Below are 26,675 nucleotides of genomic sequence, written 5' to 3'. Positions count from 1 at the left end.
CCCCCAGTTGCAAACTTAAAATTGTTATTTGCATGAAACACATTCAAAAATCCACCAGCCTTTCGTCTCACCAGGATACCACAGGGGTAGAAATCTCCTTGCGGATCCATGACTTGTTCATCTTGATGAACGTTAGTCTGTCCACATTGTCACTGGACAGACGCGTGCGCTTATCTGTCAGCACACACCCAGCAGCACTGAAGACACGTTCTGAGAGAACGCTGGCTGCGGGACACAACAAGATCCCCAAAGCGTAAGTGGTGAGATCAGGCAATTTATCCAGATTGGAAGCCCAAAATGAGCAAGGCTCAAGTTGCACAGTAATGGCATCGATGTTCACTTGCAGATACTCCTATATCTGTGTCTCCTCCTCTTTTTACTCGTCCAGCTCTTTTCTTTTCACATGAGTAAATGTACTTGTCCCTTTTCCATGTGTTTGTGGTGTCTTGTGAGTTGTTTGTCACCTTTTGGACACCTTAGTAGGTGTTGTGTTTGTGTTTGCCTGCCATTGTTTTCAATGGGGTTCGAATGGGTTCGTCAAACGTTGGCCGAACTGAGCCGCCGTTCGACGAACCGAACCAAACTCAAATGCTAGGGGGGTGGCACTATTGTCACACTATTGTCCACCTACATGCTTGACAGTGAGGATAGTGTTCTTTGGTTCATAGGTAGCATTTCTCTTCCTCCAAGCATGGCGAGTTGAGTTAAGGGCAGGCCTAAAAGCTCAATTTTTGTCTCATCTGAGCACAGCACCTTCTCTCAATCACTCTCAGAATCATCCAGCTGTTCACTGGCAAACGTCAGACAGGCCTGCTCATGTGCCTTCTTGAGCAGTGGGACTTTGCGGGCACTGCAGAATTTTAATCCATTTACGGCGTAATGTGTTACCAATGGTTTTCTTGGTGACAGTGGTCCCAGTAGCCTTAAGATCATTAACAAGTTCCCCCCGTGTAGTTTTAGGCTGATCTCTCACCTTCCTCATGATCCTAGTTACCCCATGAGGTGAGATTTTGCATAGTGCCCCAGGTTTATGTTGATTGACACTCGTTTTGTATTTCTTCTATTTTCTTATAATTGCACCAACAGTTGTCTCCTTCTCACCCAGCGTCTTACTTATGGTTTTGTAGCCCATTCCAGCTTTGTGCAGATCTATGATCTTGTCCCTGACATCCTTAGAAAGCTCTTTGGTTTTGCTTTGGTTTTGTTATGTTGTAGAGGTTAGAGTCAGACTGATTAATTGAGTGTGTGGACAGGAGTGTTTTATACAGGTGAAAATTTAAAACCGCTGTCTTTAATGCAGGTAACAAGTTGATTAGGAGCATCTAACTGATCTGTAGGAGCAAGAACTCTTAATGGTTCAATGGGGATCAAATACTTATTTCTCTTTACAAAATGCAAATCATTTTTTCCTAATTATACAATGTTGTTTCTGGATTTTATTTTGGATATTCTATTGCTCACTGTTAAAGATAACCTACCCTTAAAATAATAGACTGTTCTTGTCTTTGTCAGTGGGCAAATTTACAAAATCAGCCAGGGATCGAATAATTATTTATTTCATTGTATGACAACAGTAGATGACATAGTATAGGGCAAATGTGTCAACTTTAAATACACAAGAGCCAAAATTTAAAAAAAATTGGACAAAGTCGAGGGCCAATTGCAGGTTCCACATAGTCCTCCACACAGAATCATGGGCCCCCCATAGCCATCCATACAGTATAATGTGCCTACCTTGTCCTCTATACATTATAATGGGCCCCACATAGTACTCCAACCAGAATATTGGGTCCCATAAAGTCCTCCATACAGAATAGCATCACGGGCAAAATAAAATCTGCCTGCATGTCACACTTGGCTCTCGAGCCAGAGTGTAACATATGTGGTTTAGGAGGAAATAAAACTACGGTACACCTTCAGCTGGTCACCAGTAAATGTACTTTTAACATTTTTCTACCTTGTTTGGGCATATGATGTGTGTGATATTGTCAAACACATCCTGTTTAATTTATGAAGGAGGGACTCTGAAACTCACAAAGCCTATGTGGACAATGCAAGAACTTGCAAAAATAAAATACACCCTGTATTTGACATAAAGAATGGCTTCACAAACATTCTTTTGAAATGGTTAGGCAGTAGGACTGCTACAATCATAAAGGCTATACATTAAATGCAAAGACTGCCAAAAAATAGTAGGAGGAATTGTAATACCCTCTGGAATACACATACTGGATGGTCATGAGGCAGTTTTTGACCATTTTTAAGGAGTGGACTCCTATACTAGTAAAGCTTATGCACTAAGTGCAAGGGCTGCTAAAAAGTTAAATGACTCAGATTCATTTACGGTACAATATTGCAAAGAATCTGACTCAAAAACTGACAAAGGGACAAAGGCTATGCACTCTGTACAAGTCCTAGCTAGAATTATAACGACGAATTATACACACACCAAGAGATGGACAGGAGTGCCTGTGACTATATTTTGTGTCAATTTTAAAAAGATTCAGCCTCCTACCGTGGTACAACTTATTCACTTATTGTAAGGGCTATCTAAAATTCAAAAGGGGCATTGTACATGTAGCAAAAGATGCAGAAGAGTAGGGCTTGTGACTAGATTTTGTTTCTATTTTAAAAAGATTCAGCCTCCAGACGGGTGTATCTGTTATCACACCCGAGTGTGGTAGTCAAGTCTTTCTCCTCTGCACTGTTTGTGGAAAATGGGACTGGCTGGTGTGTAACGCAGGTTCCCGCTCCCGATTCTTTGTTTGGGAGCAGTGCCCGTCTGACACTGACCCATGGGATCTACAGGCCCTGGCGGTGGCCCCATCCCTCTATGTGGGTGGTTGTCTACTTTTTGGGACTTAGGTTGGGACAGGACCAATAATCCTGCCCTCAATCGGTGAATTAGCTAGGCCTCTGGTTTCGGTCCTGGCTTCAGGGTCTGAGTACCCCCTTTCTGTGGGTACGGTTTCCGGTCGGTTTTCCGGTGGCTGCATTGGTGGGCCACTACCACGTCCCAGTCCACTCTGGATCCCCGTAGCCGTCTTCCCGTCTCCTGCAGACTATGGCTACTGTTTGCCACCTAGCCAAGGTACCAGGGCTCCGACCCTGGCATCGTTCAAAAATGGAACTTCCTCCGCTGGAGCTACACTTAGCTCCAGCCCACACTCCTCTCCTCCTTGAACTCCAAACTTCTCTCTCTTCCACTCAACTGCTTTGTTTTCCCGCCCCCGGCTGTCTAGACCCCTAGGTGGGTGTTTCCTAACCACCTGGTCCGCCCACTGGTGTGCCTGTCTTGCCCTGAAGGGGGTGACTAGGATTTCAGGTCGGCTGATGTAAACCTTTGGGGACTGGTGTAATGTGGGGGCCTAAATGTGTGTGTACCTGGTTCTCCAAGGCGCTATATGCAGCAAGAGATGGAGAAGAGAGACTCAGAGTAAATTCTGTGATAAATTATAAAAATATATATTTGTTAACCAATCGGGAAACTTTTGGCACTGTTTGGCCTTCAGGAGTGTTGTCTCTCACCAACCTGTTAAGTGGTACAGTAAGCTTGGTCTGAGGTATCAGTATTTTTGTTGTGCTCATATAGCAGGAAGTTTCAGCTGCCCGACTATCTTGACATGTGGGTGTGACATCAGCAGCAAGGCAAAATCCCCATCACTTACCGCACAGCCAGCACATATTAAATTATGGAGGCAACTAACAGGAGTATTAATAGGTTAACTGGAAAGGATCTGCAGTCAGTGCAAGGCCTAGCCAAAAATCAGCATAAAGCTGAGGTGGCTCAAGCCACAGTCAAGACAGTGACTGTTCTGCAGTCTGAGGAGGAAGTACTAATGGTCAGTGGAATGGCGCAGCACAAAAAAGAAACTCTGCCTTTCATGGGCATTGGAGGAGTGCTAGGTCACGAAGGACTGTCGAAAGGCTAGGTCGTTTGGAGGGGAGTCCATGCATACAAAGATTGTTTCATGTCCAGCGGTGCCCACCCCTCCAGGCCACATTGGAAGAACAGTTACAGATTGACAGGAGAGAAGTGGTGTAGATTCCATGGAAACAAGATGGTGAGCCTGAGGAGACCACACCCTGCCATAGGGAGAGCTACAAAGCTAGTAGTGAGTGGGACGGCGCCATCTTGTGTGATGAATTCAGAGCGTGAGGAACGGGGTAAGATAACTGACCGCACTTCATTGCTGGAGTGCACCAAGCTCCAGCATGGTGTGCCAACAGAGGTGGGATGGCACAAAGTGAGTGGTAGAGAATGAAGGCCCTTTTTGCGGAGGAGAAATGTGACTAGGCAGTCTGACCTGGTTATCCCGCTCAACGAAAGCCAGAGGCCTTTGTCCTGAATCCACCTGTGGGCTGCAGACGAGGTGAATGCCTGCGGGCTCTGTTGGCCCAGAGGTTAAATAGGCAGTCATCTGCCAAAGAAAAACTTTCACCTGTAAGAGTTCCAGCACCATCTATCTCACTAGTAGTAGTAGCCTTGGCTATGACAACTTCTTTTAAGAGAGGCCCTTTTTGTGTTCCAAGAAAGGAAGCCATACATCAGCCTGCAGAAGGCCAACTGGATTGCCCGCTTAATCCAGGGTAGGTAGGAGTGAGACCAGTGGGTGTGGACCCAGCCAAAAATAAATTAAATTTACATCTAGGTTTCACTTAGTTATCAGTTTGTTTATTAGTTTGCAGTAAGAATAACTGGATAATGACATAAAGTAGTGTCCCATGGAATATTTCAGAATTGTTCTTTAATTAAGAATAAACCTTTATTAAAATGAATTTCAGGAGAGTTGATTTATTAAACATTTTCCATTGATTTTTTAGACAGTTGAATGATAGCCCAATATTTCATCTCTTTTTGTATCTTAAACTCATAAAGGGCATATTACACACAGCGACATCGCTACCGATGTCGCTAGTGAAAGCACCCACCCCCGTTGGTTTCAAATCTCTGTCTGTGGCACACAACATTGCTAACACCGGTCACACATACTTACCTGCCTAGCGACGTCGCTGTGGCCGGCGAACCGCCTCCTTTCTAAGGGGGCGGTTCGTGCAGCGTCACAGCGGCGTCACTAAGCGGCCGCCCAATAGAAGCAGAGGGGCGGAGATGAGTGGACGGAACATTCCGCCCACCTCCTTCCTTCCTCATTGCGGGCGGCCGTAGGTATGGTGATGTTCCTTGTTCCTGCGGGTTCACACATAGCGATGTGTGCTGCCACAGGAATGCCAAACAACCTGCGTCCTGCAACATCAACGATAATTAGATTAGAACGACGCGTTAACGATCAACGATAAGGTAAATAATTTTGATCGTGTGTTTCACATGCAACGACGTCGCTAACGAGGACGGATGTGCATCATGAATTCCGTGACCCCAACGACATCTCGTTAGCGATGTCGTTGCGTGTAAAGCCCGCTTTAGTGTCGGTAGCTTTCTCCCTAAAGGCCTTAACGGGCTCTTTACATCTAGGTATTATAATTCCTTGGATTTTAGCAACACAATATTTTAGAATTGCAGAAAAACTATAGTTTTTTTTTATTATTTTAGTTAAATTGCTTTAAAACTGTTTTAGGGGATTGCAACAACAAAAAACAACATGAAAAAATGACTTGTGTCTCTAATGCTTAAAAAACTTTCTTCAAGATATGCTCTGGATTTTACCTATTATTTAATAATGATTCTGCAAATCACTTTCCATGACTGTATAACACTAGCTGTATATAACAGACTATTTAGACATGATGCAGATTTTTTTTTTTTAATTGCATTGGAGTAAAGAAACATAATTGCAAATTAATTGTATAAAGATTATTAAAAGCAATGTAGTGGGAGCCTAACAAGTAAACAGAATTCTACAGCAAAGTTTTTTATGTGTCCTACCTACACTCTGAGTATTTTTCCTCTTTTTCACTATGACTATGTTCTTCATAGGAGAACCAACAAAGTAGACCCTGCAGCCTTCAGCAGTCCCCCAGCTGCAATGAGAAGCACTGTTGAAACCTATACAATTACTAGAGCAATGGGTGACTCAAGGGGTCCCCACATATCTTTAATCAGCTGCCACTAGCCAAAAAGGCCATTTTTTCATGCTCTTATATGGGGAGAGGATGGGAAATCACAGAAATTCTGTTCTATGATTTATTGCAATTCTTAATTAAACGAAATTCAATTTGAAACTCAGATCAAAATATGTGAATTGGGCCTTGTCAAAAAATTGCCAGGTGATAAAAACTGTGAAAGCTCGCAAATTGATTTTTAATTCTGCACATAATCTATTCTAGTGTGTATTTCATGCTTGAAATTTAACAGGGTGGCTATCTGGGCAAATTCGCTCAAAATATTGGAGCGCTTTGCATGTATGGGCAACCAATCAGATTTCACTGCTAACTTTCAAGATGCCTTATGGAAATTGAAAACTGCAACGCATTGGTCATTGTGGGCCCTTTTACTCTCTTTGCACCACTTTCTACAAATCTCCTTCACTTCCCATACACCTATTCAACAAAAATGTAAAAAAAAGCCCTGAACTCACATCACTTATGTGCATCCTAATAATTACTACATAAATATTGAATGTTTTACTATGTTTTTATGAATACTTTAAAAAATGTAAACCCTTTTTATTTTACTAGGAACTCTTTGGTTATAAGAAAGAAAGGTGTCGAAATATCCTTTGCATTATTGGTTATATCTTTACCTTGGGGCTCCTTAAAATTATTTTCCATTGGAAACCGGAACTGGATGTCTGGTGCCACTGTGTCTCATGCAGCTTGGCGGAAGCTAATGTCATTCTTCTCAGAACCACTGTAAGTACCGGCAATTATGTTATCAAATAATTTCACCACATTCCAGATTACAAGGTTTGGCATGTCGGACAACCGCTTACATTTCTGAGTTACTGACAATCTCCTGATAGACAGCTTTCCATTGCAGCGCAGCTTAATGCCCCACTCTGGGATACTATATCTGACATATAATAGAGGAATGACTCAAGTCCATTGGAGCTGCTGTGGCTCAGAAAAAAGTCCCCGCTCTATTATGATCGTATGCTCCAATATGCTGTTTACACAGTGATTATATGGGTGGCTCAATCCCTTTAATATTAAGCTCCCTGTCAGAGATGTTGCTGGCAAAATTTGTTTTATATTCTAGTTGTCAAAAAATTCGTCATCCACTTGAACAGAGCTAAGCTGCACTACCTGACAGCCTATTTATAAATGGGTCTGTTTCTGGAAAGGTAAAAAACTGTCTTTCCCTCATTTCACGCAATCTCTTTGAATAAACCAAAAGTGTAAAAATAAAATAGCTCAAAACCCTATATGTATTATTTATATTTTACTAGTTGATATGCCAAATGTTTGCTCACCTGTACTACCAAATATGAATAGTGGTGAATAACTTGCACTCCTCATAATAACTATTTTGCTGTATACATCAGTACTGTAGTTGAGGTGTTTCCGCTGCCACAACACAAAAAAAGTCATAACAGGCAATCAAAACATTGCATCTACCCAAAAATTATATCACTGAAGCCTCGGTTCCACTTGCGTTGTGCACGGACGTGAATATCGGATTGCTCTCACTCTAGCGCAAAACAATGGGGCAGTGTCCATCTGCAATTGATTTCTCATGCCATAGCTGCATGAGAAATGAATCGCAGCATGCTGCATTTGGCAGCAAGTCTCTGGATGCGTGTGAAACATCACACTGCACTCGCATGTCATCCGAGTGCAGGGTGATATACAGACTGGGGTGGAGATGGGGAGAAAGGGTTCCCTCCCTCTTCTCTGCAGCTGTGACCCGATAACAAGATCGGATCACAGTCACATGACCCACAGCTGACGCTCGCAGCAAAAGATCATTAGTGTATTGCTTCCGATGCTCTCACATCAGAAGCTATGAGCAAGTGGAACTGAGGCCTAAAAGTATTGCCAGCTATTTAATATGACCGGCAATTTTCCACTCTAACTTCACAGCCCCATTCTTGGGAGGCCTAATTGTGATCAACAATCAGTAATGAGCATTTTATCATCGATCCTGTGAAGAGGCAATAACTTGCTAAGTCAGGAGAAACACAAGGCATTTCTCACACATTGTGTTTGGGGCAATATTATTGAACTTTCATTTCTTCCTTCCCTTATTCCAAGAGCCATTTTTTTTAATTTTTTCCTTTGATAAAGACATGTTTGGGCTGAGTTGAACCTTTGAATGACATTATATCATGTAAAATGGTCAAAATGCAATTCTGCAATTTTTTTTTTCTTTCAATTTATTTACACTGGCTATTTTAAGGTAAAAATGACCTGGTAATATGATTCTCCAAGTCAATGCAATTATGGAGTTACCAAATCCGCATAGTGTTTGTTTTATTAAGTGGTGACAAAAAAATCTGAAATTTGTAAAAAATATCACTTGTGACACTATTTTCTGAGAGCCACATCATTTTCCATTTTTGGGATATGGAACTGTTTGAGGCCTTGAGCTTTTGCCCCCTGAGACAATATTTTTAGTGATATAATTTTTGGGTAGATGCAATGTTTTGATTGCCTGTTATGACGTTTTTTGTATTTTTGTGGCAGCTGAAACACCTCAACGACAGTACTGCAGTATACAGCAAAAAATCTTTGTCTCCTATTTAGCCATGAACTGGCTTTTACAGGAATAAAGGGGTCTTCAGCAGGTCCCTGGCTGTCACAGCATTTTGTCGGTATTCTATGTCATGGCAGTGCCTATGAATTGGTAGAGCAGGGCAACCCCCTGCTGGAACGCTGTAAGTACTGATGTCCCAGATTGACAGTGGCGTTTAACAGGTTAAGCGTTATGGCAGATGATGGTTGCTTTCACAGCCATCATCTGCTGGCAAAGATGTCTGCTCAACTTGCTATTACTGTATTTTTTTAACTATTATTAGAGAGCACAGTGACATTTTTTATATGATTATATGATTATTCAGGATGAATTCAAGAGATACACTAAGAAGAAAGTAAAATGGATCCATTCAGATTATTCATGTGGTGTAGCTAATGTTGAATCATCAACATTGGAGCCATCTGACCTACATAAGTTATTAATGAGCTCTAAAAGCAAGGTAAGTTGTAAAAAATTATATACTGTTAGAATATATATTCAATGAATAAGAGTATATCAACCCTATATCAATTTTATTTTTTGGTATAGTCTAAATGTGAAAGAGAACTTGTCACTTGCTCAGAAACAACTGTTTGAAATACTTTCTACATATCCCTGTGCTCCGCTGATTCTGCCTCTCTTTTCCGATTTGCACGGTGTCACTCCATTTTAGAGATATTGATATTTATTGATTTTGGAGTGTAATGCGGGAATTATTGCTTTTAGTTCAACTGAGAGTTTCATCTAAGTTTTCTTTGGGGGTATGCACTTTAACCCCTCCCTTCCAGAAGCAAACAATCACAGCTAAGTGTGTCGCCCCGCATTACCTTCAGGTGCAGGTCATCGCAGCGTTTCCACAGCCTGGGAAATCTTCTGGTCACAGGTAGGTTAACTTCAATGGGGATCCTGACGACACTCTCGGTATTGCGGTCAGGCAGTGACCGCCACTGCAGTTTGGGGACACCTGGGGCTGATGTTGGTTGCAGTAAGTTGTTGTGGCCTCCCGAGAGTGAGGCTGGCCCCAGGGCCCAAGTGTAGGTGTGTAGTGCAGCAGGACGCAGAGGAATCACACACAGTCCAGAATGTCTTTCAGGGTTTATACTCACGACTGATGGTGGTTGTGAGGAAACCCGGGCGATGCTGTGATTCTCCAAGAGAGGAACCAGGTATCTGTCTGGCTGATCTAGAGGTGGTTGCTGACTCGCCTTCCTAGCCCTCTTGTCTTTGTGGTGACCCAGACTTGAAGTCATATGGGGTCACCCAGGGAAGTTGCTTCTGCCAATTCTCCCCTTTCTGGCCCGTCTGCTTGCAGCCTGGACCAAGTGACTCCAGCTGCTTGCCTCTTGCCACTTATGGGCCCTCTCTTTGCTGCATAGCTCTGGACTCTGTGTGGTATGAAGGAGGACATGCAGTACCTCCACCAACAGGTTTGGCAGGTCTAGTAATTAGGTTCCTGCCCTGGGAACCTGCTTTCCCGTGCGGGCCTGGTCTACCAGGCAGTCCCCTTACTCAGCCACCCCTCAGCACTCCGGCCCTGGGTGGTTTTCAGGCGGCACCGCAAGGTAGCCATTCTCCCCACCAACAGCCACTGCACCTGCGGTGCCCGACTAGTTACAGCCTGCAGGTCCTCTCCCTGCATCTTCTCTCAACCTTTGACTGCCACTAACTCTGACTCGGCTCACTACTCCTCTCTCCACTGTGTCTGTCTCCGCACCCTAGCAACCAGCCTCTCTACCACACCCCTTGAGTGGAGATGGAGGCCACGCCCCCTCCTGGATTCCCCAGGGATCCCTTCAAAGGTCAATGTGGGAGACCTGGTTACTATGTGCCTGTGTGTCCATGCCCTAGTCAACCTTCAGGAATACCTGTATTGTACCCACCCAGCATGGGTGCAGTACTTAGTGGTGCCTGACCAGGTCAGGGGCGCCACATAAGCAGCATCCAAAACTGCTAGATCAGGTGATAAACTGTGATTGACAGCATCTGGGAGGGAGGGGTTAAAGCGTATACCCCTAGAGAAGACACTATAGAAACACCCAATTTAACTACAAATAGAGATTTCACATTTTGCGCTCCAAAAGCAAGTAAATGTAGCGCCCCTGAAGCCATCAGGGTGCTACAAGGTTCTGCATTCCCAGAAGGATGCAGGGCCTACCCCTTTAGGGACGAAGAACCCCAGTGCCAGTGTCAACAAAAACCCGGATAATCCCAGTTTTTCCCCAACAATCCCCCATACAATGGTACCCAGCTAGAGTGGGACCAATGGATGGCCGCCTAGAGTTGGAGCCAATCTAGTCCACTAGTTGACCAGGGGGAAGGGGCAGACTGTGGACAGAGAGAACATAGGAAGTCAGTAGAGGAGAGAACGGCAGTGACTGTAGGAGTGTGAAGGTGGAAGCAAAGTGACGTCCTGACTCGGGTTAACGGTGACCTGGTATCCAGGAGAAGTGGTTGCCGGTGGAGTACAGTGAAGTACTCCCAGAACTACACACCGATGGGGTACAGGACCCTAGGACAGGAAAGAGCTTCAAGCCATCCTGTTAACACCTGCACAGCAAAGGGGACCATCAAGGACCTTGCTGACCCTAACAAATGCAAAGACTCAGAAGCAAAGAGAGAAGCGGAGACAGGACCAGAGACTCCAACCCCACAGGGTGCGCGCTACCGTCAGGCGGAAAGAAGTGGACAAACCACAGAACGGGGACCCCCAGAGTTCTATACTACCACTTACCAGAGACAGGTGCAGGTAAAGAAGGTGCCAGTGAACCAGACTGGCACTGGGACAAAGGGGACCTGGAGGCGAAACCAGCGGGCCTCGGGCGACCAGTTAACATCTGCACAAAGTGAGTAAACCAATTGCACTGAATACTTGTGTGGACTACCTTCTTCCGACGCCCACTGCATCATACACTCTCTGGGACAAAACCCTATTTGCGGAGGGTCTACCATTCTAGCTGCCAATACCACCGGCTCCAGTAGAGACGTTCTGTAGCGGCGGCTCCCTACACTTAGCCGCAACACCGCAAGTGGCGTCACAAGTGAACATTATCATATTCCCCCCTATAAATATCCCCATTACAAATAGTGCCCAGGGCACTGAACCAGGTAACGGCCAGCACCGTGAAATCCCCAAGAGAGGCATTGCCCGAAACCGAGTAACCCATATCCCTGGGTGCGACATAAATATATCTGCAATGGAGCAATGCAGCACAAAAACAGAAAACAGCATCAGAATCAGTCAATCTCAGCCTCTCATGGATTTTTTCCAAAAAGGTATGCATCCCAATTTTTTGAGCAAGTAAAACATCCTTTTTATCAGTGAGTGTGTCCTAATTCTGTTTTACTTCCATAAAAAAAACTCCAATAAATTAGTTGAAAATCTAAGGAACAATATTAACACAATCTTATCTCTGTGTATACTGTACACTGGACAAAAATATAAACGCAGCACTTTTGTTTTTGCTTCCATTTTTCATGAGCCGAACTCTAAAGGGGGCTTTACACGGTAGGGATATCGCTAGCAATTTGTAGCGATAGCGAGCGTGTAAGTACCCGCCCCCGTCGCGCATGCGATTGTTTGTGATCGCTGCCGTAGCGAACATTATCGCTTCGGCAGCGTCACACGTACTTACCTGGTCGGCGGCGTCGCAGTGACTGCCGAACAATCCCTCCTTCAAGGGGGTGGGACGTTCAGCATCACAGCAACGTCACACAGCGGGCGGCCAATCAAAGCGGAGGGGCGGAGCTGAGCGTGATGTAAACATCCCGCCGACCTCTTCCTTCCGCATTGGGGCCGGCGGCAGGTAAGGAGACGTTCCTCGCTCATGCGGTGTCACACATAGCGATGTGTGCTGCCGCATGAGCGATGAACGACAACGCTAAACAACCCTTACCGATTTTTCAGTTTGGGACAACCTCTCCATGGTGAGCGATTTTCACCATTTTTGAGGTCGCCTAAGGTCGCTGGTCAGTGTCACATGCTGCGATATTGTTAATGATGCCGGATGTGCGTCACTAACAATGTGACCCCGACGATCAAACATTAACGACATCGTAGCGTGTAAAGCCCCCTTAAGATATAAGACTTTTTCAATATTTACAAAAGGCCTTTGTCTAAACCTATCTTAGTGAGCACTTCTCCTTTGCCAAGATAATCCATCCACCTCACAGGTGTGGCATATCAAGATGCTGATTAGACAGCATGATTATTGTACAGGTGTGCCTCAGGCTGGCCACAATATAAGTTCACTATAAAATGAACAGCTTTACAGTATTGCAAGCATCCGGGGGAAGCACAAATCAGTCAGTATATGGCATGACCACCATTTGACAGTCTGCCCCCTCTCTGTACAGTGAAAATCAGGATTCATTGATGAAGAAAACACTTCTCTAATGTGCCAGACACCATGGAATGTGAGAATTTGCCCCTTTAAATCAGTTATGATGACAAACTGCAATAAGGTGGAGATTCCAATGAGGATGACGAGCGGCAGATGAGCTTCCTTGACACAGTTTCTGACAGTTTCTGACTGAAATTTTTTGGTTATGCAAACTGATTGTTACAGCAGCTGTTCAAGTGGCTGGTCTCAAATGATCTTGCAGATGAAGATGCTGGATATAGAGGTCCTGGGCTGGTGTGGTTACACATGGTCTGCCGTCATGAGGCTGGTTGGGTGTTCTCTCTGAAATGCCCTTGGAGATGGCTTATGGTGGAGAAATGTACAATCAATTCACAGACAACAACTCTGTGGACATTCCTGCTGTCAGCATACCAACTGCACACTAGCTCAAAACGTGAGATATTTGTGGCATTCTTCTGTTAGAAAAAACTGCACATTTTAGAGTGGCCTTTAATTGTGGCCAAACTAAGGCACACCTGTACAATAATCATGCTATCTAATTAGCATCTTAATATGACACACCTGATGTAGATAGATTATCTCGGCAAAGGAGAAGTGATCACTAACACAGATTTAGACAAATTTGTGAACAAGATTTGAGAGAAAAAGGCCTTTTATGCGCATAGATAAAGCCTTAATATCTTTTTAGTTTAGCGCATGAAAAATGGGAGCTAAAACAAAAGTATTATATTTATATTTTTGTTCAGTAGATGTGTCACGACTGTCACTGCCTTCTCCCTGTTTTTGGAGATTAGTGGCAGCTTGTGGACTGGAGCCCCTTATTTCTATCTGGTACTCTGCATTTAGATGTGCTTTCGTTTCTTTTGGTGCAGATGTAGTAATGCCAGTTTTTCTACTAGCAGCTCTCCTGCAGTTAAGGTCAGCTGCACATGCTCTGTAGCCACAAATCATGGGTTTATATAGCCAGGTATCCCAGCAAGCTTTGGTAACTATACAAAGCCATTTGTGTGCTGGCCCCCTTTGGTGAAGGAGCAACTGAGGATTCGTCCTGAACCTGGTTCTTCTCCATTTTTGATTGTATCCTCCTGTTTGTCGCACCTAAACTCTTGTTGCATTAGTGCAGTGGTGGGCCTAGTGAGCTGCACAGCCCCCCACATTTTTTAGGGCTTCAGGTATTCCTGCTTGGTGACAGATGTGAAGCCTGTTTAGGGATTTACAAGGAGTGCAGAGTACAGCGCCAGGTGAAGGCTGGAGGTGTCCATCTACCCTCTCACTAGCGCCAGAGACCACCATTGCTATTATGTTCTTGGTGTTTCCCCTTGTTTCTGGTGTTACTGTTGGTTGTTTTTTGTTGCGCCTCAGAAATTTGTTGGTCTGAACGTGCTCGCCACGCACGTAGCGTGACATCGTAAGTTATTTGCCACCACAAATTCTTGACAAACACCACTTGCTTGCGACAAGTGCCTTGGATGCTACTGTAAGGGGTGACTCCACTTCTCACATTTGCCTATCATAGGCTGACAATGAGCTAAGCGCACCCCTTAACCAGTTCTCACATCCACACCTTTTGCTGCCACCACTCATTTTGATAGGCCATCAAGACACTTCCACCATGTAACAAGCTAGCACACATGCTGAACAGCTTTCCCAAGCACCTATGTACTCTTCTTGGATGCTGGCATACACAGGGAAACACAAACAAACTTTTCTGGCACTCTTCAGGGTTTGTGGGTATGTTTAGTGCTGCAAGGAATAAACTTAAGTTTTATATTTAATATACTCAATTGAAATATTGAAATAATGTCCCAAGAATGACAAAAGTATTTTAGGAGTGATACCTTCATAGGCTAACCAGAAAAATCATATTAGCAAGCTTTCAGAGCACAGAGGCTCCTTCTTCAGGCAAATTACAAATGAATTACTGAGACCAAACACAGGCTCAGTGGCTAGCACTGCAGTCTTGCAGCGCTGGGGTCCTGGGTTCAAATCCCACCAAGGACACCATCTGCAAGGAGTTTGTATGTTCTCCCCGTGTTTGCGTGGGTTTCCTCCGGGTACTCCGGTTTCCTCCCACATTCCAAAGACATACAGATAGGGACTCTAGATTGTGAGCCCCAACGGGGACAGTGTTGCCAATGTATGTAAAGTGCTATGGAATTAATAGCGCTATATAAATGAATAAAATTATTATTATTATTATTATTATTTAAATGAATGTTACAACAGGACATGGGAAAGATGATGCCTCCGAAAAGATAAGCCATTCATTTAAATGTTGTGTTTGGTCTCAGTAATTCATTTGTAATTTGCCTGAAGAAGGAGCCTCTGTGCTCTGAAAGCTTGCTAATATGATTTTTCTGGTTAGCCTATAAATTCAATTGATTTTTCTGGCTAACACGGTACCACAATATTACCCTGTATTGCACATTGTAATATTTAATATACAAAAGGAAGTACATTAATTAAAAAGAGCTACAAAAGCTGAAATTATAAAAAGATATACATACAGGAAAAAAACAGTATAAAATTAATGGGATACAATATTAATAAATCTTACAAATTGAAAGAGCTTTTGGTGAAGGAGAAAGCCACAGGAAATATGGACATATCTGCAATAGTAGTTGCATCTCCTAAGGTCTGACTTTGATATTTCTTAGGTGACACATTATAAAGGGTCTTACCAGAACTTAGTCTTCCCAACTCGGCTGGCAATATTTTCCTCCAGGAACTTTCTAGAGAAACAATATGGTAATCATCTTACTGACCATCTATCAAGCATTCAATACATACCACACAGGAATATGATAGAGTCATAAATCATGGAGATATTGCATTACTCTAAGTTTCCAGCTACCAAATCTTTTGTGATGATACCTACAGATGTGAATATATTCCCTGACCATAGATATATCCATGGAGTTTGTGAAACTCAGATTTTAGAAGTACAGCATGAAAAATATTGTACTTCCATTGTCATGTGAGGCCTCTGATATGGCACTGTTCTCTGTTTGCCTTTGCGGCAGATGTCTTTACCTTGCATTGATTAGCACCTCTTTTGTAATTAGGATGAACACAGTCAATGTTTGACCTTCCAGTAATTGTTAGGGTACCGTCTCACTAAATGACATACCAGTGATCCCGACCACGATACAACCTGGTCAGGATCGCTGATACGTCACTACATGTTCGCTGGTGAGCTGTCAATCAGGCAGATCTCACCAGCGACCAGCGACCAGCCACCTGTCACCAGCGACTTGCGTAACGATGCTGCGTTTGGTAACCTGGGTAAATATCGGGTAACTAAGCAAAGCGCTTTGCTTAGTTACCCGATATTTACCCTGGTGACGTGTGCAGGGAGCCAGCGCTAAGCGGTATACACTAGTAACTAGGGTAAATATCGAGTAACCAAGCAAAGCGCTTTGCATAGTTACCCGATATTTACCCTGGTTAAGAGCGTATGCTGCTTACACAGAGTCGGTACTCGTTGGTCTCCCGCCGTCAAACACAGCGATGTATGCTGCACAGACCAACGAGCAAAAAATGAACCAGAACAGTGTGTAACGATCAGCAATTTCACAGCAGGGGCCAGGTCGCTGCTTAATGTCACACACAGCGAGATTGCTAATGAGGTCACTGGTACGTCAAAAAAACTGTGACTTAGCAGCGATCTCGCTATGTAAGAAGTACCCCTTAGCTACTTGTTAATTACTTCGTATACACATGTCTGCCCTCCCTGGGATAACCTAGTTCAATCACCTGTTCAGAGCAGTAGGTGCAGGCAGAGATCCAATGTCCCCCAGACTTTGCTGTATAAGCATACCACCATTTATGACAGTAGAGAACATTGATCCAGTCGACTGTTTCATTGGTAGCATTTGTCACTGAATTTGCAGGTTCGATGCATAAAAGTACAGAAGATTCGCTATGCGTGGAATCCATCAGAAGGCTTGTTTAAGAAAATTGGGTAAGTGTGATGTATTGACTTTGTTACACAGTATTCCTAAATTCCTGCTTCAGATGTTATAATATGATTATTTCTGTTTTAAGGGTTTTGGAGGAGAGCTACTCATGCTCTGATATACATGCAAAGTATGGACTTGGTTTAAATAATGAAGAACAAAAAGCCAGGTACTAAGATTGATCTTTAAAGCATTCATTATTTAATTTCAGAGGCCTCAGTTCCCATAAACCAACTACAGTACCCTTACAATTACAATTGAGGTTGGTTTAGGACAATCCATTCCAGGATTTCAGGAGGGAGGTCTCTCTGATTGACATTCAGGTTTAACCCACTTACTTTTGTCATGTGTGTCTTTCATACTTGTACCATGTTCTATGCCTCTATTTGTCTTATCTGGCTTTGTTTTAGCTGCTTGTATATATATTTTTCAAAGCCACTGTGCCATTGATTATATCCTAACTGCTGCTTGCAATTGATTTGAGTTGATCTCATAGCATGATTACTGTATGATTTTTTTTTACTATTATTTTTTTTAGTACTGTTAGTATTTCATTTTTGCTGAATATATGCATTTGTTCCCATAGCTTCCATGAAATATGGCATCGTCAGGGCACTGAGATAGAAGCAATGCACTGCTCCACAGTTTCTAGGACCACCCTCAAATAATTCATTATCAGAGGGCGATGCTGATGTCACTCACTGCTTCTAGCATAGCCCTAAAATGAATTGTCCTCATTGGGTAGATGCAATGTTTTACTCGCATGTTATTGCATTTTAAGTCAATGTTGTAGCGACCAAAAAAACCTAATTCTGGTGTTTTGATTTTTCTTCCTGCTACGATTTTTGCCAATCAGATTAATTGATTTTATATTTTGATTCTGTACATTGGGCATTTCTGAATACGGCGATACCAAATATGTGTACTTTTTTATTTTCAATGGGGCAAAAGTGGGGTCATTTGAACTTTAGGGTTTTTTTTATCTTTTTTAACACTTTTTTTTACATTTTTTTTATTTTATTAGTTTTCTTAGGGAACTTTAAGTCTGCACTGTCTGATTGCTTCTTCTGATCTGTGATCGCCACTGCTCTGCTAATATTGACATGTAGCACGTCATGCCAGTGACAGGGGTCATTATCTGACCCACGCTGTCATGTCAACCCATTAACGCCCGGTGAAAGCGTCATGGGGCCACTGATGGTGGCTGGGAGTGATGCAATCCCTGCCGGAATGTGTTAGATCGCACTGTCCTGTTAGCGGCACATGTCTGCGGATCAGATCAGCAGACACATGCAGAGAATAATGCAGGCTCGCTGTGCGAGCCCACATTAAAGGGACAAACATGCCCAAGGATGTATATATACGTCCTTGGTCATGAAGTGGTTAAAATGAACTTTGTTCATGGGAAAACCCTTTAAGCCTTGTCTTATTACCTATACTGACATAAATTCTATTTTTTAGATATATTCTCTTTTAGTTACATGGTTCAGAGTCAGTATAAAAATATATACCTTCCAAGTTTCTGCTGTTTGTGATCCAGTGTGGTAACAGTAACTAAGCTCATAAATACATAAGCAGTTATTGATCACTTTGTCTATGATGACAAGCTCTCCTTGACACTGCATGTGTCTTAGATTAACAGCTGCAGGGGATTTTCTCATTGCAGCTTATGTCTGGCGCCTAGTGTGGGAAGGCTTGATGCGTCCATGCTTCAAATACTTGCTCCCTCTGAGCTGAACATGCCCTCTTATCTGAATAAATTGTTGGTGAAGTGACACTTTGCATGCAGCATGTGTGATCCCACTATGGATTTAACTAATTATTAGGCCTTTTGTTATGAAGACTAGTTAGTGTACTAGTCTTCATAATAAAAGTCAAAATATGTCAGGAGGGAGAATGGAATAGAGGTGACTAGGAGTGATGCAAGATACACACCTGGGAACTGGGCTTGTTATTAAAGGGCACAACATAGTTAGTATTAAGGATTAGCAAACCTGAACTGTAAAGTTTGGGGTCCGTACTGGACACCTTGTGTCCGGTGCTGAACCCCAAAACACAGACTTTTTACTGTAAGTCCAATTCCTGTTTGGGTTTGTCACCCGAATAAAGCTTGTTGAAAGGTTGCAGAGCAGCTTGTCAGCAAGCTTTTAGGCTGTGGGCACTTACGGAGTCATCGCAGCCATGCCAAGTATTGGCATGGCTGTGATTTGCCAGGGAAGTCACTGTAAAAAAAAAGTGACATGGGCTACAAATTAAAGTTAAATGGTACTAAGAGCAGGACAGTTATACATATGTGTTTCCCAGAGGATCATACTGCAATTAGACTCTTCTGGGCTCGCTTTTTAAGGTTCATCAATATGCACTGCTTCCCCTGCCCACACTGTGCCATTGTCTGTGATTGGTTGCAGACTGTAAGGGGTACTTTGCACGCTGCGACATCGCTAGCCGATGCTTGTGATGCCGAGCACGATAGCCCCCACCCCCATCGCACATGCGATATGTAGTGCGAGCTGCCGTAGCGAACATTATTGCTATGGCAGCTTCACACGCACATACCTGGTCGGTGATGTCGCTGTGACTGCTGAAGAATCCCTCCTTCAAGGGGGAGGTGCGTTCGGCGTCACAGCGACGTCACCGCGACGTCACTAAGCCGCCGGCCAATAGCAGCGGAGGGGCGGAGATGAGCGGGATGTACATCCCGCCCACCTTCTCCTTTCCACATTGCCGGTGGACGCCGGGCGCAGGTAAGGAGATGTTCGTCGCTCCTGCGGCTTCACACACAGCGATGTGTGGAGCTGCAGGAACGACAAACAACATCGTACATGCGGACGCACGGACATTATGAAAATGAACGCTGTGACACAGATCACCGATTTTTGACTGTTTCATGCTCGTTCATCTTCTCTCCTAGGCTTTACACGTTGCGACATCGTTACTGGCGCCAGATTTGTATGTTCTCCCCGTGTTTGCGTAGGTTTCCTCCGGGTTCTCCGGCTTCCTCCCACACTCCAAAGACATACAGATAGGGACTCTAGATTGTGAGCCCCAATGGGGACAGTGTTCTTGATGTATGTAAAGTGCTGTGGAATTAATAGCGTTATATACCGTAAATGAATAAAATTATTATTAATTATTATTATTATTATGTGCGTCACTTTCGATTTGACCCCGATGATATCGCAGGTGCAATGTCGCAATGTGCAAAGTACCCCAAGTATCCCTAAAAAAAATAGCCAATACAAAAATACACAGTAGAAAAGTGAAAGTTTATTAGTGAAAAATTTTAAAAACCAAGATAAAAAGTAATAGAAATAGTGCAATTAAGCACCACAAGATGGCACGGCAAGGGACAAAAATATCTAAAAAACCCCCAAAAATTGGCACTATGGACTCCAATATATAGTATCAAAAAAGTACAAAAAATGTACAGTAGTCAGGCAAACTGCATTTTTAGTGGCTGCTCAGCTAACAGTGACAAAATATATGGTTATGCAACATGGTTCATTGCTACAATTCATTCTCAACAAAATATGTTAGGTTTCCATACTAAGTAACCATCTGATCTGTTTATGTAGATTCCTCAAGAATTTTAAAGGTTTTACCTATTACGTTTTTACCTATTCTGGATTATATGGGGTGAGTGCACCATGGCAAGTCGTCATAGCCGTTGATATGCGCACACCTTCTCCAACCTCCACAATTTTCTTTGGTGTATTTACTTTTCAACATTCAGCACTCTTCAGCAGTTACATAGGGCATATTTGCACTTGGTTCTCCTTATTTGCAGAACACTGGAATCTATACATAAGCTAGAAAGTAATATCCGCTTAAACGCTAAATATTTGAAATATAATTTCTTGCTTAAGTTACAAGCATGTTGGTGGAGTTAAAAAAGACTTATCTGCCAGGAATATCAAACGGAATGGTGCAAAGGGATATGGATGGGTGTGAGAAAGAGAAGTTTAAAATAAAATATAATATAATGATATGAGTTAATAATCAACCAAGAAATTGTCTTAGTGAAGTTGAAATCTAATAAATATATCAATGTATTGAAATGTATATGGAGCTGATTGCCTACATGAAAGTATTCTCAATTGTTATTTTTGCTATCTTGTAATTATAGACAAAAATTGTGTGGACCAAATACAATTGAAGTAGAAATAACCCCAATATGGAAGCTTCTATTTAAGGAGGTAAATCAATAAAATGCATTCCTTTTAAGCACTGTAAGCCTAGTTTATTAACATATCCTTGTAGTCCAGTAAATATATAGTATATTTCACTTACATCACCGAAAACTAATTTTCTAGGAAAAATCTCTTTCCTATTGAATCACGATTTGTTTTCTATGTTGGTTTCAGCACTGGAAAAGTAATATTCATAATAATATATTATGATGATGTCAATAACCAAACAATGAAAATGGGTAACTGATCAACAGGGTTGCCAACTTTACTTTTTATTTTTTTCTGGACAGCCTATCATAAAAATCACAGACAGATAATATTTTTTTTCGCACACAGTAGAAAACCATAATAAATCATTATGATTATCAATGATCCATGTCCACAGCCCATAATTCTGATATAAACACATCAGCTGCATTAACTGTAAATGGTAAAAGTATAAGTTTCTGTAGCATCAGAAAAATCAGGTTTGCCTTACATTTTTTATACAGACGACAAAAAAATGTCCTATTTTTAGAGTATCCTGGAATTTCTGGACTCTTGGTGACCCTCTAGGTAGATTACTGAGACTAAAGGCCCCGTTACACGCAGCGATATCGTTAACGATATCGCTAGCAAGCGTACCGCCCCCCGTCGTTTGGGCGTCACGGGCAAATCGTTGCCCGTGGTGCACAAAATCGTTAGGGGCCGTCACACAGACTTACCTGCTTAGCGACGTCGCTGTTGCAGGTGAACCGCCTCCTTTCTAAAGGCGTCACAGTGGCGTCGCTAAGCGGCTGCCCAATAGAAGCGGAGGGGCGGAGATGAGCGGCCGTAACAGCCCACCCACCTCCTTCCTTCCTCATTGCCGGCGGCCGCAGGTAAGCTGTAGTTCATCGTTCCCAGGGTGTCACATGTAGCGATGTGTGCTGCCTCGGGAACGACAAACAACCTGCGACCTCAACAACCAACGATATTTTGAAAGTGATCGATCAACGATAAGGTGAGTATTTTTGATTGTTAACGGCAGTTCATTGGTGTCACACGCAACGACATCGTTAACGATGCCGGATATGCGTCACGGAATCCGTGACCCCGGCGATATATCGTTAGATAAGTCGTTGTGTGTGACGGGGCCTTAAGGCTGGAGTCACAGTTGCATATCGCTTCTGATGCGAGAACGTTTATGTGATATGCTAATGACACTCGGCTCAGGCTCTGCTGCGAGTGTGGTCCGAGTGTCATACAACTGTGGTCCATTCCTACGATCGGATTATAGCTCCGGAGGAGAGGCAGGGATTAATCCCCCCTATCTCCTCCATTGTGAGCCTGTGTCTATATCACACTGCACTTGGATGTCATCCGAGTGCAGGTCAATGTTTCTCTTGCACCCATAGACTTGTATGAGTGAAAGCGACACGGCTCTCGCTGACAATTGCAGCATGCTGCAATTTTTTTCCTCAGTTCGATTAGGGCAGATGAAAAGCTGGCAGATCTGAGCTGCAGCAGTCTTACATGGGGCCAAGTGCAATGCATGATTTTCTAGCATTGCACTCATGCGAGTCATTCGCCAGTGTGACTGTCCCCTAATATAACAATTCTGCTCTATGATAGGGCTTTAGTCAACCAAAGAGAAACATTGCTTATACACATAAATAACAATTAGTCTTATTGACCTGATGATATTATATTTTATATCATACGCCAAAAAATATAACAATGAAACATTATGCAGTATCTCACAGAGGTGGATATCCCATGTTCAAGTTCTGAACAATGATGAAATTGCAGGTCTTGAGATTTGCCCCATTCAGAGGTCCAGAAATAATCCTGACTCTTAGGGCTTGTGCGCACGTTGCGTAAATTCATGTGTCCTGTGTCCCCAGCACAATCTATGTAGATTGTGCATAATCCGTGCGCACATTGCTTTTTTGAACGTAGCGATTTGGATGCCAAAATTTTGACCCAAATCCATGCCTACAAAAAGCAGCATGTCAATTAATTAGTGCGCTTTGGATGCAGCTCCCACTCTGTCTATGGTGGGGACAGCATCCCGAGCGCATGAATTCGGCATTTATTCTGCTGTAACACGGCATCCATTATGCATTGTTTCTGCAGCGTTTTGAAGCGCACATGTGCTGTCAAATCGCTGCAGAATATTCCGCGTTTACGTGAGCACAAAGCCTTAGGGGCACTTTGCACACTGCGACATTGCAGGTGCGATGTCGGTGGGGTCAAATTGAAAGTGACGCACATCCGGCATCGCATGCGACATCGCAGTGTGTAAAGCCTAGATGATACGATTAACGAGCGCAAAAGCGTCGTAATCGTATCATTGGTGCAGCGTCGGCGTAATTCATAATTACGCTGACGCGATGGTCCGATGTTGTTCCTCGCTCCTGCGGCAGCACACATCGCTGTGTGTGAAGTCGCAAGAGCGAGGAACATCTCCTACCGGCGTCACCGCGGCTTCTGTAGGTTATGCGGAAGGAAGGAGGTGGGCAGGATGTTTACATCCTGCTCATCTCCGCCCCTGCGCTCCGATTGGCCGCCTGCTGTGTGACGTCGCAGTGATGGCGCACGACCCGCCCCCTTAACAAGGAGGCGGGTCGCCGACCACAGGGACGTCGCACGGCAGGTGAGTGTGTGTGTGAAGCTGGCGTAGCGATAATTTTCGCTACGCCAGCTATCACCACATATCGCTGCTGCGACGGGGGCGGGGACTATCGCAATCGGCATCACAGCATCGGCCTGCGATGTCACAGTGTGCAAAGTTCCCCTTAGGCTTTGTTCACATGTTGTGGTTTTCCTGTGTTTTTTTGCACCATTTCTTCCTGAGTTTTATGCAGTCCCAGCAAAAGTGATGAGATTTCAGAATATCAAGTGATTGTTATTTTCCCCCCTGACTGAAATGGAAAACTACTGAGTTTTTTTAAATACATTTTTTTCAGAGTTTTTGCAGTTTTATTTCACCATTGAAAACAATGAGAACGTGCAAAAATGAAACCACTGCGTTTTTGTTGCTTTTGTGATAAATGAAGCTAACTTTAATAAATATGTACTGTATACAAATGACACACCAAAAAAATGCAACAAAAGCTCAGCAAAAATACAGCAAAATCTGCTTTTTGGAAGCAGCTTTTTTACTGCAAAGAGAGCAGGTTGTGGCTACAGGAAAAAAAAAGCAGCAAAAATGCATCGTGTGAACATACAGTGCTGGCCAAAAGTATTGGCACCCCTGCAATTCTGTCAGATAATACTCAGTTTCTTCTTGAAAATGATTGCAATAACAAAGTCTTTGGTATTATTATCTTCATTTAATTTGTCTTCAATGAAAAAAAATAAAAAAAATTGTCATAAAGCCAAACTGGATATAATTCCACACCAAACATAAAAAAGGGGGTAGACAAAAGTATTGGCACTGTTTGAAAAATCCTGTGATGCTTCTCTAATTTGTATAATTAACAGCACCTGTAACTTACCTGTGGCACCTAACAGGTGTTGGCAATAACTAAATCACACTTGCAGCCAGTTGGCATGGATTAAAGAAGACCAAAGAACTGTCTGAGGACTTGAGAATCCAAATTGTGAGGAAGCATGAGCAATCTCAAGGCTACAAGTCCATCTCCAAAGACCTGAAAGTTCCTGTGTCTACGGTGCACAGTGTCATCAAGAAGTTTAAAGCACATGGCACTGTGGCTAACGTCCCTAGATGTGGAAGGAAAAGAAAAATTGACGAGATATTTCAACGCAAGATTGTGCGGATGGTGGATAAACAACCTCGACTAACATCCAAACAAGTTCAATCTGCCCTGCAGTCCGAGGGTACAACAGTATCAACCCGTACTATCCGTCGGCGTCTGAATGAAAAGGGACTGTATGGTAGGATTCCCAGGATGACCCCACTTCTTACCCCAAGACATAAAAAAGCCAGGCTGGAGTTTGCCAAAACTTACCTGAGAAAGCCTAAAACGTTTTGGAAGAATGTTCTCTGGTCAGATGAGACAAAAATAGAGCTTTTTGGGAAAAGCCATCAACACAAAGTTTACAGGAAAAAAAAGAGGCATTCAAAGAAAAGAACACGGTCCCTACAGTCAAACATGGCGGAGGTTCCCTGATGTTTTGGGGTTGCTTTGCTGCCTCTGGCACTGGACTGCTTGACTGTGTGCATGGAATTATGAAGTGTGAGGACTACCAACAAATTTTGCAGCATAAAGTAGGGCCCAGTGTGAGAAAGCTGGGTCTCCCTCAGAGGTCATGGGTGTTCCAGAAGGACAATGACCCAAAACACACTTCAAAAAACACTAGAAAATGGTTTGAGAGAAAGCACTGGAGACTACTAAAGTGGCCAGCAATGAGTCTAGACCTGAATCCCATAGAACACCTGTGGAGAGATCTCAAAATGGCAGTTTGGAGAAGGCACCCTTCAAATCTCAGGGACCTGGAGCATTTTGCCAAAGAAGAATGGTCTAAAATTCCTGCAGAGCATTGTAAGAAACTCATTGATGGTTACCGGAAGCGGTTGTTCCCAGTTATTTTGGCTAAAGGTTGTGCAACCAAGTATTAGGCTAAGGGTGCCAATACTTTTGTCTGGCCCATTTTTGGAGTTTTGTGTGAAATGATCAATGATTTGATTCTTGTGTCATTCTCTTTTGTGTTTTTTTATTGAAAGCAAAATAAATGAAGATAATAATACCAAAGAGTTTGTGATTGCAATCATTTTCAAGAAGAAACTGAGTATTATCTGACAGAATTGCAGGGGTGCCAATACTTTTGGCCAGCACTGTATATATATATATATATATATATATATATATATATAAAAAAAAATAAAAAGTCTATATCTGCAGGGTGGTCCAAAAGTAGGTGGACAGCATGTGTAATAGGGTTATCAAACATGGTGTAAAGTGAAACAGACTCAGTTGCCCTTAGTAACCAATCAGATACCACCTTTCATTTTCCAAAGTTTTTGAAGAATGAAAAGTGGAATCTGAGTGGTTTCCAAGGGCAACTGAGTCAGTTTCACTTTACACCATGTTTGATAACCCTAGTACACATATACTGTCCACCTACTTTTGGACCACCCTGTGTGTGTGTGTATATATATATATATATATATATATATATATATATATATATATATATATATATATATATATATATATATCTATCTATATATACAATTGCCTTATTCTGTGTCTGTCTGTCTGTCTATCTGTCTGTCTGTCATGCTCCGAAATTGTGTCCTTACGGTGACACAAAGCTGATTGGCCGCTGGGCTCGCCATGGCCCCGCCCCCCCACACGGATTGGCCTCTCGCGGATGGAGCACGTTTGGGAGTGCGCAGCATGGCGGATGGAGCACGTTTGGGAGTGCGCAGCATGGCGGATGGAGCACGTTTGGGAGTGCGCAGCATGGCGGATGGAGCACGTTTGGGAGTGCGCAGCATGCCAGATGGTGCACGATGGGGAGTGCGCAGTATGGCGGATGGAGCACGTTTGGGAGTGCGCAGCATGGTGGATGGAGCACGTTTGGGAGTGCGCAGCATGGCGGG

General features: G+C 43.3%; 1 pseudogene; it reads left to right on the top strand.

The window, feature by feature from the left end:
* Positions 1 to 6,406: 6,406 nt before the first annotated feature.
* LOC142297273 (putative cation-transporting ATPase 13A4) overlaps positions 6,407 to 26,675 on the top strand; it is a 332,303-nt pseudogene continuing 312,034 nt past the window's right edge.

The sequence above is a fragment of the Anomaloglossus baeobatrachus genome, chromosome 3 (assembly GCF_048569485.1).
Source record: "Anomaloglossus baeobatrachus isolate aAnoBae1 chromosome 3, aAnoBae1.hap1, whole genome shotgun sequence".
Classification (NCBI taxonomy): domain Eukaryota; kingdom Metazoa; phylum Chordata; class Amphibia; order Anura; family Aromobatidae; genus Anomaloglossus; species Anomaloglossus baeobatrachus.
Note: the sequence above shows the minus strand (reverse complement) of the source record. Positions and strands in the feature narration are given on the sequence as shown.